The sequence below is a fragment of the Saimiri boliviensis genome, chromosome X (assembly GCF_048565385.1).
Source record: "Saimiri boliviensis isolate mSaiBol1 chromosome X, mSaiBol1.pri, whole genome shotgun sequence".
In the NCBI taxonomy this organism is placed as follows: Eukaryota; Metazoa; Chordata; class Mammalia; order Primates; family Cebidae; genus Saimiri; species Saimiri boliviensis.
This window is the reverse complement of record NC_133470.1, coordinates 102,067,214-102,079,025: the sequence shown is the minus strand read 5'-3', so window position 1 is coordinate 102,079,025 and position 11,812 is coordinate 102,067,214. Positions and strand designations below refer to the sequence as shown.

General features: G+C 40.5%; 1 pseudogene; it reads left to right on the top strand.

Annotated features, from left to right (window-relative positions):
• The first annotated feature begins 560 nt into the window (after positions 1 to 560).
• On the top strand, positions 561 to 2,147 carry LOC120361826 (NEDD8-conjugating enzyme UBE2F pseudogene; annotated as a pseudogene).
• The last annotated feature ends 9,665 nt before the right edge of the window (positions 2,148 to 11,812 follow it).

Genomic DNA, 11,812 nt, shown 5'->3' with positions numbered 1-11,812 from the left:
TGCACAAGTTCCACATGAGAAAATTCTATGTACATGCCTGGCTTGGGGCAGGACACAGAAGTAATCACTGCCAGGGGTATACATTGTGGAAGCATACAGCACATCGAGCAGGATACAACAGCATCAGCAAGAGCAACAATTGTAACTCGGAAGAAGTCCTCCACATTATAATACTATATGTAACAATATAAGAGGGTGAAGGGCCACCTACCTCTGTGATCATTATTCACAGGCCTAAAGCAATACACACAAGAGGGCTGAGGCAGCAAAACCACCAACCAACAAGCCCACCACTCACTGGGAAAATGTAAATAAGAACTTGTCCCCATCATCCACGTCTCACTGTTGCCGGTGAGCCATGTATCCTCTATCACATCTGTCAACGTGCACTGTTGTCCTGTGTCCTCCAGCCATGCTGCTGCAAAGGTCCTGTGAGGGAAGGGGAAAAGGGACAGGAGGCACTTCCCCGAACCCTAATGCCCACTGCACCGTTCACAACAAAGTCCCTTGTCTTCTGAACTGAGTGCATTTCTGTCATTTCTGCTTGATCTTCTGGAGGCATGAAGTGGGTTATCCCCTGTGCTCGCCTCTCCTCAAATCGTGGGAAACGATTGGAAGCAAAAATGTCTGGGCTGCATGAAAATGAGGTAAAGAGAAAATAACTTGCGCAGTTGAAACCAGAACCTCAGCTGAGCCCTCCTGAGAAAGATACAGGGAAATGCCAGTCACAGGCAGTGCTGAAGACCTCGAACAAAGCTACAGGAGAACACCCTGGATTAAGAACAAGATGAGAGTACAGCATATCGGTGAGGATAGAACAGCATCAGCAAAATCATCAGCAGTAACTTTGAAGAAGTCCTCCACATTATAGTACTATGTAACAATATAGGAGGGTGAAGGGCCACCTACCTCTGTGGCCATTTTTCGCAAGCCTAAAGAGATACAGAGAAGGCCGAGGCACCAATACCTTCATCAACAGACAAGCCCACCACTCACTGGGAAAAAAGAACATAAGGACCTGTCCCCATCATCCATGTCTCACCTTTGCCAGTGAGCCATGTATCCTCTATCACATCTGTCAATGTGCACTGTTGTCCTGTGTCCTCCAGCCATGCTGCTGCAAAGGTACAGTGAAGGAAGGGGAAAAGGGACAGGAGGCACTTCCCTGAACCCTTATGCCCACTGCAACTTTCACATCAAAGTCCCTTGTCCTCTGAAGTGTCTGTATTTTCGTTATTTCTGCTTGATCTTCAGGAAGCACGAAGTGGTGAACTCCTGTCCCCTCCTCTCCTCAAATTGTGGAAAAGGACTGGCAGCAAAAATGTTTGAGCTGCATGAAAATGAGGTAAAGAGAGAATAACTTAAGCGGTTGAAAGCAGTACCTCAGCTCAGCCCTCCTGACAATGATAGAGGGAAATTCTTGTCACAGGCAGTGCTCAAGAGTTCCAACAATGGTGTAAGAACACCGTGGATTATGACCAAGATGAGGGTGTACAGCACATAGGTGAGGATTCAACATCGTCAGCAAAAGCAACAGCAGTAACTTTGTAGAAGTCTGTCACATAATTGAACTATATGACCTTATAAATCATTAACAATATACAACAGTTTGAAATTTCAGTTGGAAACTGAAGTTCCCGATGCATACAACATGGTGCCTCCCAAAGTGAAATGCCTGACCAAGATCTGGCACTCCAGCATCACAGAGACAGGGGAAATATGTCTGAGTTTACTGAGAGAACATTCAATTGACGGCACTGGCTGGGCTCCCACAAGAACATTAAAGGATGTTGTTTGGGGATTAAACTCTTTGTTTATTGATCTTTTGAATTTTGATGATCCACTGAATATTGAAGCGGCAGAACATCATTTGCGGGACAAGGAGGACTTCCGGAATAAAGTGGACGACTACATTAAGCGTTATGCCAGATGATAAAAGGGGACGATTGCAGGCCCATGGACTGTGTTACAGTTTGTCTCTCACGTGAAACAGCAGGAGGTAGCCCCCTCTCCCGTCCTCACGCTCCCTCTCAGTCTCCTGGATTGCCCCAGTCCTGTGACCATGTTGCCCTGAAGAAGACCATCTTCATGACTGCTCATTGTAGATGGAGAATTCAACATAAATAAAGCAAGAAAATATGTTTGGGCTTCTGAAGAGTTGTCTGTTTACCTTACCATGCTTACTTTTTTGAACTTGCACTGTATAGGCGATTGGTGAAATTCTTAAGAAGTTGTAATGAACTCAAAATTGAGGCCAGAGCTTGCTTTCCCTTTTCCCCAACAAAATTGGTTTTCTGCACAAGCGATGCTAATGATGTGTTTCGTGTAACTTGCAGATTGGCAATAAGATATCCACTACAAACTGTGATTGGATGCAAAATCTCTTAGCTTCTTTCACGAATGTTGGCCCTGCCTAGATGTTGTGAAGCTTCCCAGAATGCATAGTCATTCACTGTAGATCTCTTATTGAAACGCATATTTTATTTATTGTAAGTATATTTTGGAACAGATTTGTAATTTGCACAATTTAATGCTTTATTTTTTCTATTCTCATTTAGTTTGTATTTTCATTGTATAGAGCAGACAGAAAGATGTTGAGTCAAGCAACTGTTGAAGAGAAATACAAAGAAAATATGAAAGGCTCATTAAAAAAAACAATATACAACAGTAAAGAGAAGAAGCTGACAAGGCTAAAGTTGTATCAAGAGACAAGCCCACCATTCCCTAAGGGGAAGGAAAATAAGGACATGTCCCCATCATCAATATCTCAACTTTGCATGTGGGCCATACATGCTCATAGGACATCTATCGATGTGCATTGTTTTCCTCTGGCATATTCTAGAGATTCCTCACATTCCTGCTTGAACTCTTAGGTAGCCTGAAATAGGGAAACACTGTGCCCTCCTCTCCTCAAATTGTGGCTCCCCTTTATCATGTAACAGCTTCAGCAGCTGGAGTAATACACAGGATGCATAAATCACTTACGGTTGTGTCTGTAACACTCTCCTTGGAAGCACATGCCAGGTCACCCTGAGACGATGTAATTTCCCCTCTGAGAGGACAAAATGGCAGATGGGTCAGACCACCAAGTGGCAACAGCTTATAAACAGGGAAAGCGCACCCCACGTGCCCTTTTCAACATGAGGAACAGGAGAGGATAAGGTGTTAGCCTGGATATCTGATCTGGGAGCTTCCTGAACTCTCAAGCTCTTCTACAGATACCTATAAGGATCCAAATTTCAGCAGCTTCATATACTGTTCATTGACAGGAAACACATGACCTTTCTGTTCCCACCAACGTGCAGAGTATGATCAACGGAAGAGTGCAAGAAGCTAACAGAGAAATGATTGAAAAACGTCAACTGTGTTCCTGTTCACTGAATCAGGGGTCCTCATAATGCCTGACATGCCATTGCTCTTCACCGTGGAAACCATGCAGTGCAGCACATTAGTGTCTGAGCACAGAATCCTGACAAAAGGCCATCATCAGTCTCTTCCCTAGACTCCAAATTTCCCGTGCCCCAAATGCTGCCAATGCCAGTGTGTGTTTCCTGTATGACCTCGCACAGACATTTGAATCAATGGAGCATGGAATAAAAACGTTGCTGTGTCGTATGTTAGAAGAATATATCAGTAACAACACTTCACTTTCCTAATTCTCTGCTGGTGAACAGAGTTCACCACAAATATGAAAGACTGAGTGGTCAACTCAACCAAGACTGACGGCTTCCCAGAAACAATCGCAGTTGCTTCTCAGATATCTCCCTCAGATTGTTCTACTAAGCTACCATAAAAGAGGTGAAGCCCACCTTTTCCTGAGCCACTTTTCACAGGCTAAGGATATACACAGAAGCCAAGCCTTCACCAGTAGCCAAGTCCAGCATTCTCATGGATAATGGAAAGTAAGGTTCTATCCCCATCATAAAAGTCCCGTCTTTGCTAAAAGGTATACTTCTCACGTTACACTCAACAATATGCTTTGTTGTAGTGCCAGGCATGGAGAATGGAGGAGGAAATACTCCCTTGAATACAGAGTGCCCATGGCAACTTTCCCATCAGAGTCCCTTGGCCTCAATCTCTAGGGAGCAGCTCCACACAGTGCCTCTGCTTGCAGCCCTTTCCCCACCTCTAGGCTGTAGGCCCTTGGTGAAGGGATGATGTGTCATTCCATCTTTCCTGATCAGAGAAGCCCTTCCCCTTTTCCAAGCCTCTAACCTCTATAATTCTTGTTATTAAAACAACAGATAAAGTATCTGGGGACCCATGAAATCCATTTACTTCAAAACATATTGTCCTATTCACAAGCATTTTTAGCATCTGTTATCTCTGCAACTACAAAATCACCTGTCTGTCCTCTGGATAATGATATTGACTGGAAAATGGAGAGGAGACGGAGGTTGGGGTAACTAATGCTTTTCCTAGCAACAAAAACATACTTTAAAAGGCTTCTCACAGCTTATAATTAATCCCACAGAATTCAAGGCCAGCTAAAACCTAGATCTAAGTCCTCCTCCACCAGCACTCACAGTATTTTGGCTGTGATACTGTGTCAAGGTAAGTATATGTTCTATAGTCATTAATGTCCTTTGAAAAACAGAGATAATAGCAGTATTTAATACACATTTTTTATAGGATTAGATAAGAAACTGTTCTTGGTTTTAGTAAGGCTTTTATCAGTGGTAGCCTTGGCTGATTTGTTTTAGCAGCATTATCAGCACTATCATCATCACCAGCACCATTATCATCTTCCTTTCTAGTAGACTAAGATGTCTCTCAAAATGACCACTGTTGTCCCAGTTACACTACTGGATGCATTTAATAGAGAACTAGTATAACAAGGAATACAATCAGTTGCATTTTTCTGAATGGTTAATGTCTCCCACTTGTGGCTGGCCCTTATGCTACAAAATAACAAGTTGGGCACTAAGAAGATTCAAGTTGGCATTTAAGGTAAGAGATACAAGCCTTCAATCCCAGGGATAGAAATGTACCTTTCATATATATATATATATATATATATATATATATATATATGAAAGACTTTTTCAAATTTCTGAGTGTGAGAGCATAAATTTACTTGATAAAAATTATAATGTCAAGAGTCCTAATTTTTAAAAAATGGGTATTGTCACGGAGCAGCCTAACTGGAAATGATCCAAAATGGTCACAATGGGTGTAATTCTATGTAGACATATTTTAGTGAATTCAATTTCATTATATTCTCCTGAAATCTCTCTACTTTGTACATGAGTGCACATTACATCTCTAACCCAAAATGTCATTTTAAAAAAAGATAAAAAGATCAGCCTTCATATTTGTTTCAGCAAATACTAGTGAAATCAATTGTCTCCTACATATATAATCCATACACTTTCAGTCAAAAGCCTTGCCTTAAAGTGTCTATTATCATGCATTCCCTTCCCATGACATATAAATAAGAGGCGTGAAAAAACATGTTAAGGCAAATGTGACATGGAACACTTCACACCAAAATTTACAGCACATTAACATTCCTACTAGTGAAGAGTCGTTCATTAACTACATGCCTGATGAGACTGTCTGTGCTGGCCTAGGAATGAATTCCTGGGAAAGATTCAAGGAGCAAGGTCCCACTTTAAATTCAGAGGAGGCCCACTTTGTTTTTCATCCAGCATCCTGATCCCTGAAACTGTCACCAAAGAGACACCTATCTGGATCCCCCTACTTTGTGAATGCTTCTAAAATGCCAGTAGAGCCAGGCATGATAGCTGATGACTGTAGTCCCAGCACTTTGGGAGGCTGAGGCAGGAGGATTGTTTGAGCCCAAGTTTGAAGCCAGACTGGGCGATACAGCAAGACCCCATTTCTACAAATTTTTTTTAAAACCCCAAATATTAAAATGCCAGTAGTCAGAATTACCCACTAAACCATTCATTTTGGTTTTCCCCACAGCCTCTTACACAACAATAAAGTGATTCAAGATGACTGTGCCAGTGCAGGGGCAGAGGGCACAACACATGCGTGTGTAACAGAGAGGAGGAGTCACGGTTACCTTGTTTCACATCTGCTTTTGACTAGGAAATAAGCCATTCTAGGTCACTATCACATTATTTGGTTAAGAAACATGGGTTTGCGGTAAAGCTTTTCTATGTGTATCTCAGGTCTCAGTTTTTCATCAGGTGGGAAATAATAATGACCCTCATCATCCAAGGATTTAAAGTAACTTAATGAAATACAGGGATAAATCAGAAGAGCATGAATATCATTGTGTTGGATAAAGGCTAGACATTTTAGTGTCTATTCAAAAGGAAATGTGGAATTTGACCTAGGGTGAGTGACTTCACGTTCTGTGATGCCACCTTCTGAATGAAACTTGTGTCAAGAGAAAAGTAGAGAAACCAAACCAGAAGTATCTATTGAGACTAAAGGTTAAAAGTCTCTTTGAGAACATTTGAGAATAGTGCATATTTTCATCTAGCACTTTTCTTACCCTCTGTCAAATTGTCAAGTGTCTTCACCTGAATTTCAATAAATTAATCACCACACCTAAAAGAAATGACTTTACATAGGCAAAGAGAAGAGACCTCTCTGGCAGTGCCAGTCAACAGGCTCCCTCCAGGCTGCACAGTTTACAGATGGTAGCGAGTCCCAATGGGTGCTGGGTAATGAGCCCTGTTAGGGTCCATGTAAGGTATCCAAGCTGGCCGGAACAGAATGTGGCTCAGAAAAAAGAAAAGCCAGAGGTCCTGGCTGCCTCTTGCTTCACAGCAGAATTAATGAGCTGTGGTTTCCAAGGAGATGCCTCAGTAATCCCTGAGGAAGCTTGCTGGCCCTGGGAAGGCAAACAAACACTTAAATAACATTATGGCAAAGACAAACAGCTTGGGCAGGGGTGGGGAAGCAGTGATAGGAAGGGAATGAAACTGAGCACCCTCATGTTCTCCAGTATATGGATTCAGGAAGTAGGATACTAATTCCTTGACCATCTCTTGTGTGCTAGGCCCTTAACAAGGATGATCACACTTGATTCTCATAACATCCCTGAATCCATGGCATGAATCCCATTATGCAAATGAGGAAACTGAGGCTCAAAGATGATAGTGAGAAAGGGCCATGTGACTTTCAGACTCAGATACTGGAAACCAGGAATGAGACATGATATGTGGTCCCAGCAATGTCTGCAAAGCAAAGAACTGGCCAACAGTGCCTGACTGGGTGAAGATTTGAAGGTGTGTCAATATATGCATTACTTTCATTGTTAGCCTTTGTCTTCCTGGATTCCTGACAAATAAATGCCCTCCACTTCATGGCGCAGGTAAACTGGCAGAGTACCATTCTCCACCACCCACTTGGTCCACAAGTCTTATCTTCCTCCTTTTTTACAGATAGACATGGCCTTCAATTACCTTCAGATCCATGTTTTTACGCCAGCCATAAGTCACCTGAATAGCACTCCTGCAATCACTTCATTCCTGGAGTTTATTTTTGACAGTTCAAGTTCATCTTGCTAGTGACTGTTACTGCAAGAGTTTCCAAAGAGGAACAAAAGATCAAAACTTTGATGGCAAAATGCCAACATCAGGTTTTTTCGGAAATCCAAGTAATTCAAATAAATTAATTTGTCTGTAAGCAGCATCCACAGTGAACAGAGAAATACAAATAATGACTAAAAAGAGACGTCACTGCCTAGCAGGGTCTCTACCATGGAGTCAATAATCAGTGTCCATGGACTGACCCTAACATTGTTGGTAGTTACTAGCTTAGAGATTCTGGAAAAAGGTTTCAACACCATCATAAATGATGGTACACCTGACAGGAGACAGGTGGTGCCCTCCACCCAACACCTATCACTTCATACAAGTTAAGGTTGCTGTTACTTGTCTGGTTGTTCTAGACAGTTTGTTCTGGTTCCACTCTCTCCATGTTACAGGCTCACAGGCTGACCAGTCCAGGACTTTTCCACCACAGGTCCTGAAGGAGACAGTGGCTGTATAAATCTACAAGGAGACTTGCCTGTGGGTAGATGACTTAGCACCACTATAAGTATGTATTTGGAAATTCTTATGGTAGGTGGCTAGGCTACTCATCCACTTTCCCTTCTGTAGAAGTCCTTCTGAAAATACCTGGTGGGGACTGAGTACTCAATCATGCATCCTGTGCCAGATAGGCCGAATGAGTGAAAGGTAACTTACACTGAGCCTCCGTGTAAGACTGAGGCTGCATGAAGTATACCATAGGGCAATTAACACTGCTTTTCAGAGGCCTGATTGTCCCTGAAAAAGAATACCATAGGTCATCTTGCCTTAAGTAAACATCACAGGGAAATTATAAAATTTTATGCCAAGAAACAATACCTTTTTTTTTTTGCTAGAAGGGGAGTTTCAGAGGAGTCCTTTTATGTTGTATTTTTCAGTGACAAGGCAATTGATTTATGCAAAACTATGGGAAATAACCCTTTGTGTTCTCCTCACTTCGTTACTGATTAGTGACACTCATATACCATGCAAGATTATGCATAATAAATTTCCAAATGGGTTTCAGGTGAGTATTCAGTATGTTACTGAATACTGGCATGAAGACCATGAAATGCACATAATAGAACTGTACTATTGGTATGTTACTGTCAGTAATCAGTAACATAAGTTGGAAAATTTCTTAAATTAAGATGAAGTTAACATCATTTAGAATAGTTTCATAAAGAATTCCTTATGTTAAATAATGTTTGTATCATCTGACATTGAACATAGTTTTTTTTTTTTTTTTTTTTTTTGGAGAAAGCAATGGCAAAAATTGGACAGTTGCTAATATAATGTAGATTTGGGAGATTTGCTCTTAATTAGCAAGTATACCCCTAGGATACTGTGGGTAATGGGTATGTAATAAAAGTGACTTCATTCCACAAGGAGATAGTGTTCAAGGTCCAGGGCTCTGCCTGAAAAGCCAAGATTCATGAGGCTAGTTAATATCCTAATTTCTTAAATTTAAATCCTGCCAGTAACAAATACATAGATAACACAAAATCTAAATACCAGCAATCAATCTTATTGATTTGTAAATGTAATATAGGTGGATTATACTTAGAGAATGTCCGTGTTCACCAACATAGAAGTCATTAAATCATTTCAAGAAGCAATATATACATTTCTAGTCAGTATCAAGAATTAACCAGCAAAAAGGTTAATAAGCAAATCAACCATCACCGTTATAAAAGGGAAGTATTTGTATTTTACTTCAAACCAAGTACCAGGTTACTCTCAGTGTTTACCGTCCTCAGGTTTTAGAGCAAAACAAGGGTTTTCTTTTAATTTCCCCCTTAAATACATATTAGATATCATACAGTGTAAGCACGAGTAAAAGGAGGCAGGCATTGTTCATTTCTTACTCCTATATACTTGTACTTGAGCTATTAAGACATAGTCAGCCCAGGTGGCCAAACGGGTGGGGACAGCACATGCTGGAATGGGGGAAGAGCAGCCTATTCCAGCCAATTCTTGCTTTGACCAGCCTGGCTCTAGATCACTCTTCTTTATCTTGTTTGCATATAAAAACTGAACACATCATTTTTTTCTATGGAAGAACACCTGGAAATGAGGCCCAAAGCCAAATTAAAAAAAAAAAAAGTAAATTAAATGCACAATTATGGTTTAAAAATAGAAGTGTGCAATGTGACCTGCAAACGTCATTCATTCCAAAAAACCGAACACATTCAATATGACCAGGAATTCCCTCACTTATAAATTGAATATTCCCCACGATTTTCAAGGAAAACTTATGCAAAATACTAGGAACAGAATTGGACTGTATAACGTAATATTTGACACACAATTCACTTGGGATATAATATTACAAACAACATTCAATCATGATCAGTGTCCAGTACTTCTGGGCATTCACTGTAGTAAAACAAGTGTTGGGTCAATGCATATGGTTTTACATTGAATATATCACAAAACTTCCTTCAATTTTGTTGTATGTATGAAATAAGACACACAAAGACTAAAACTTTACCAAATACAATGGTATTAAAACAATTTAAAGGTAAATTAAAATCAAAGTTCAGGCTACCTGGTAATGTGAGGCCAGAACTATTGTAAAGCAGGAAGCACAAAGCCAATTAAAACATTTCCCTTATTGTGCATTGAAAATAATGAAAAACGTTTTTACCCAAACTTGTGAAATGGACCAGGATCACATTTAATTGAATAAAATGATACCAAATACCCAATTCTTCTGTAAAATAAAACTGCAGCCAACGACAGATGGTTAAGAGCATTCACTGTTGTAAAATATCAAGGATTCAGCCAAATGATTAAGTTCTGGTTTTATAAATCAACACTATCCCCAAAACGTTTGCTTTAAAGTACATTTATGGTGAGACAACAATGGTAACATTTGACATATATATATATCTCTCAAACAAGAAGTGATAAAATGAAAGGCACTTGTCAGACATTAATTTCCTCTCTGTAAACACAAAACCTTTCAAAGGCACTTATGAGAAGCCCTGGGACCAAAATTTAATTGAATGCAAGGAGGATGAACACATAAAATTAAATGCCAAACTGGGCCCAATCCTGGCTGAAAAAAAAGCAGCTAACGAGCATCCATGGTGATTGTAAAACGTGAAGTGCCCAGCCAGACGAATTCATTTCAGAATATGCACACTGAAAATACTTTCTTTTAAAAAATATTGATTGAAAAAGTCCAAATCAAAATTAAATAAATTCAAATGAGTGCAATGTTATAAAAAAAAATCCATGCCATTATATTGAAATATAAAACAAGAAATAGGATGCTTGGGCATTTCATTCCCTTCAGAGTCTTAAAGCTACAAGCTCTTGCCAACTGGACCGTTATTTTCTGTATCTGTAAAGTGTAAATAACAGCACACTTTTTAGGGAGAACTTTTGGCTGAATGCAGTTACATTAAATATACAAATACATTATATAAAAATGGAAAACAGAGTTCAATGATGACCGTCAGGGTATTCCAAGTGATTAGTGGAAAAGCTGAACGTCCATTTCCTTAATTTCACCTTGAAATTACCAGAAAGAAAAAATTTTCTTGAGTCAGGCGCAGTGGCTCACGCCTGTAATCCCAGCACTTTGGGAGGCTGAGGTGGGCAGATCACAAGGTCAGGAGTTCAATACCAGCCTGACCAACATGGTGAAACCCCGTCTCTACTAAAAATGCAAAAATTAGCCGGACGTGGTGGCACACGCCTGTAGTCCCAGCCAGTCGGGAGGCTGAGGCAGGAGAATCGCTTGAACCTGGGAGGCGGTGATTGCAGTGAGCCAAGATCCCGCCACTGCACTCTAGCCTGGGTGATCTCACCACTGCACTCTAGCCTGGGTGACAAGAGCGAGACTCTGCCTCAAAAAATTGATAATAATAATTTTCTTTTATGGATAACATATGAAGAAGACCAATACTGAACTTTAACCAAACAAATCATATTAAACATCTAATCATGTTAAATGACACACAAGATGTTAAATGACTCACAAAACTGACAGCAAGTGCAGCTAACTGCCATTGCTTGTCATATCCCACACTGGATTCCTCTGGGCGTTACTTTCCTCCTTTTCAGCTGTAAAATAACAGAAAACAAGTAACAAAACGGGCAAATGAGGGCAAAGTACAAAGTTTAAACAAATAACTGGAGAGAATATCCACCCAATGACTCTGCAAAATAAAGACAAGATCAGGTCCCTGGCGGCCGATGGCCCCTGTATGGTCCCGGACGGACACTGGCTCAGTCAACTTAATCAGCCTATTCCTCATTTTTAGGTTGAAAACACCACAAACTTCAATTCACGAATAGCCAGGGTC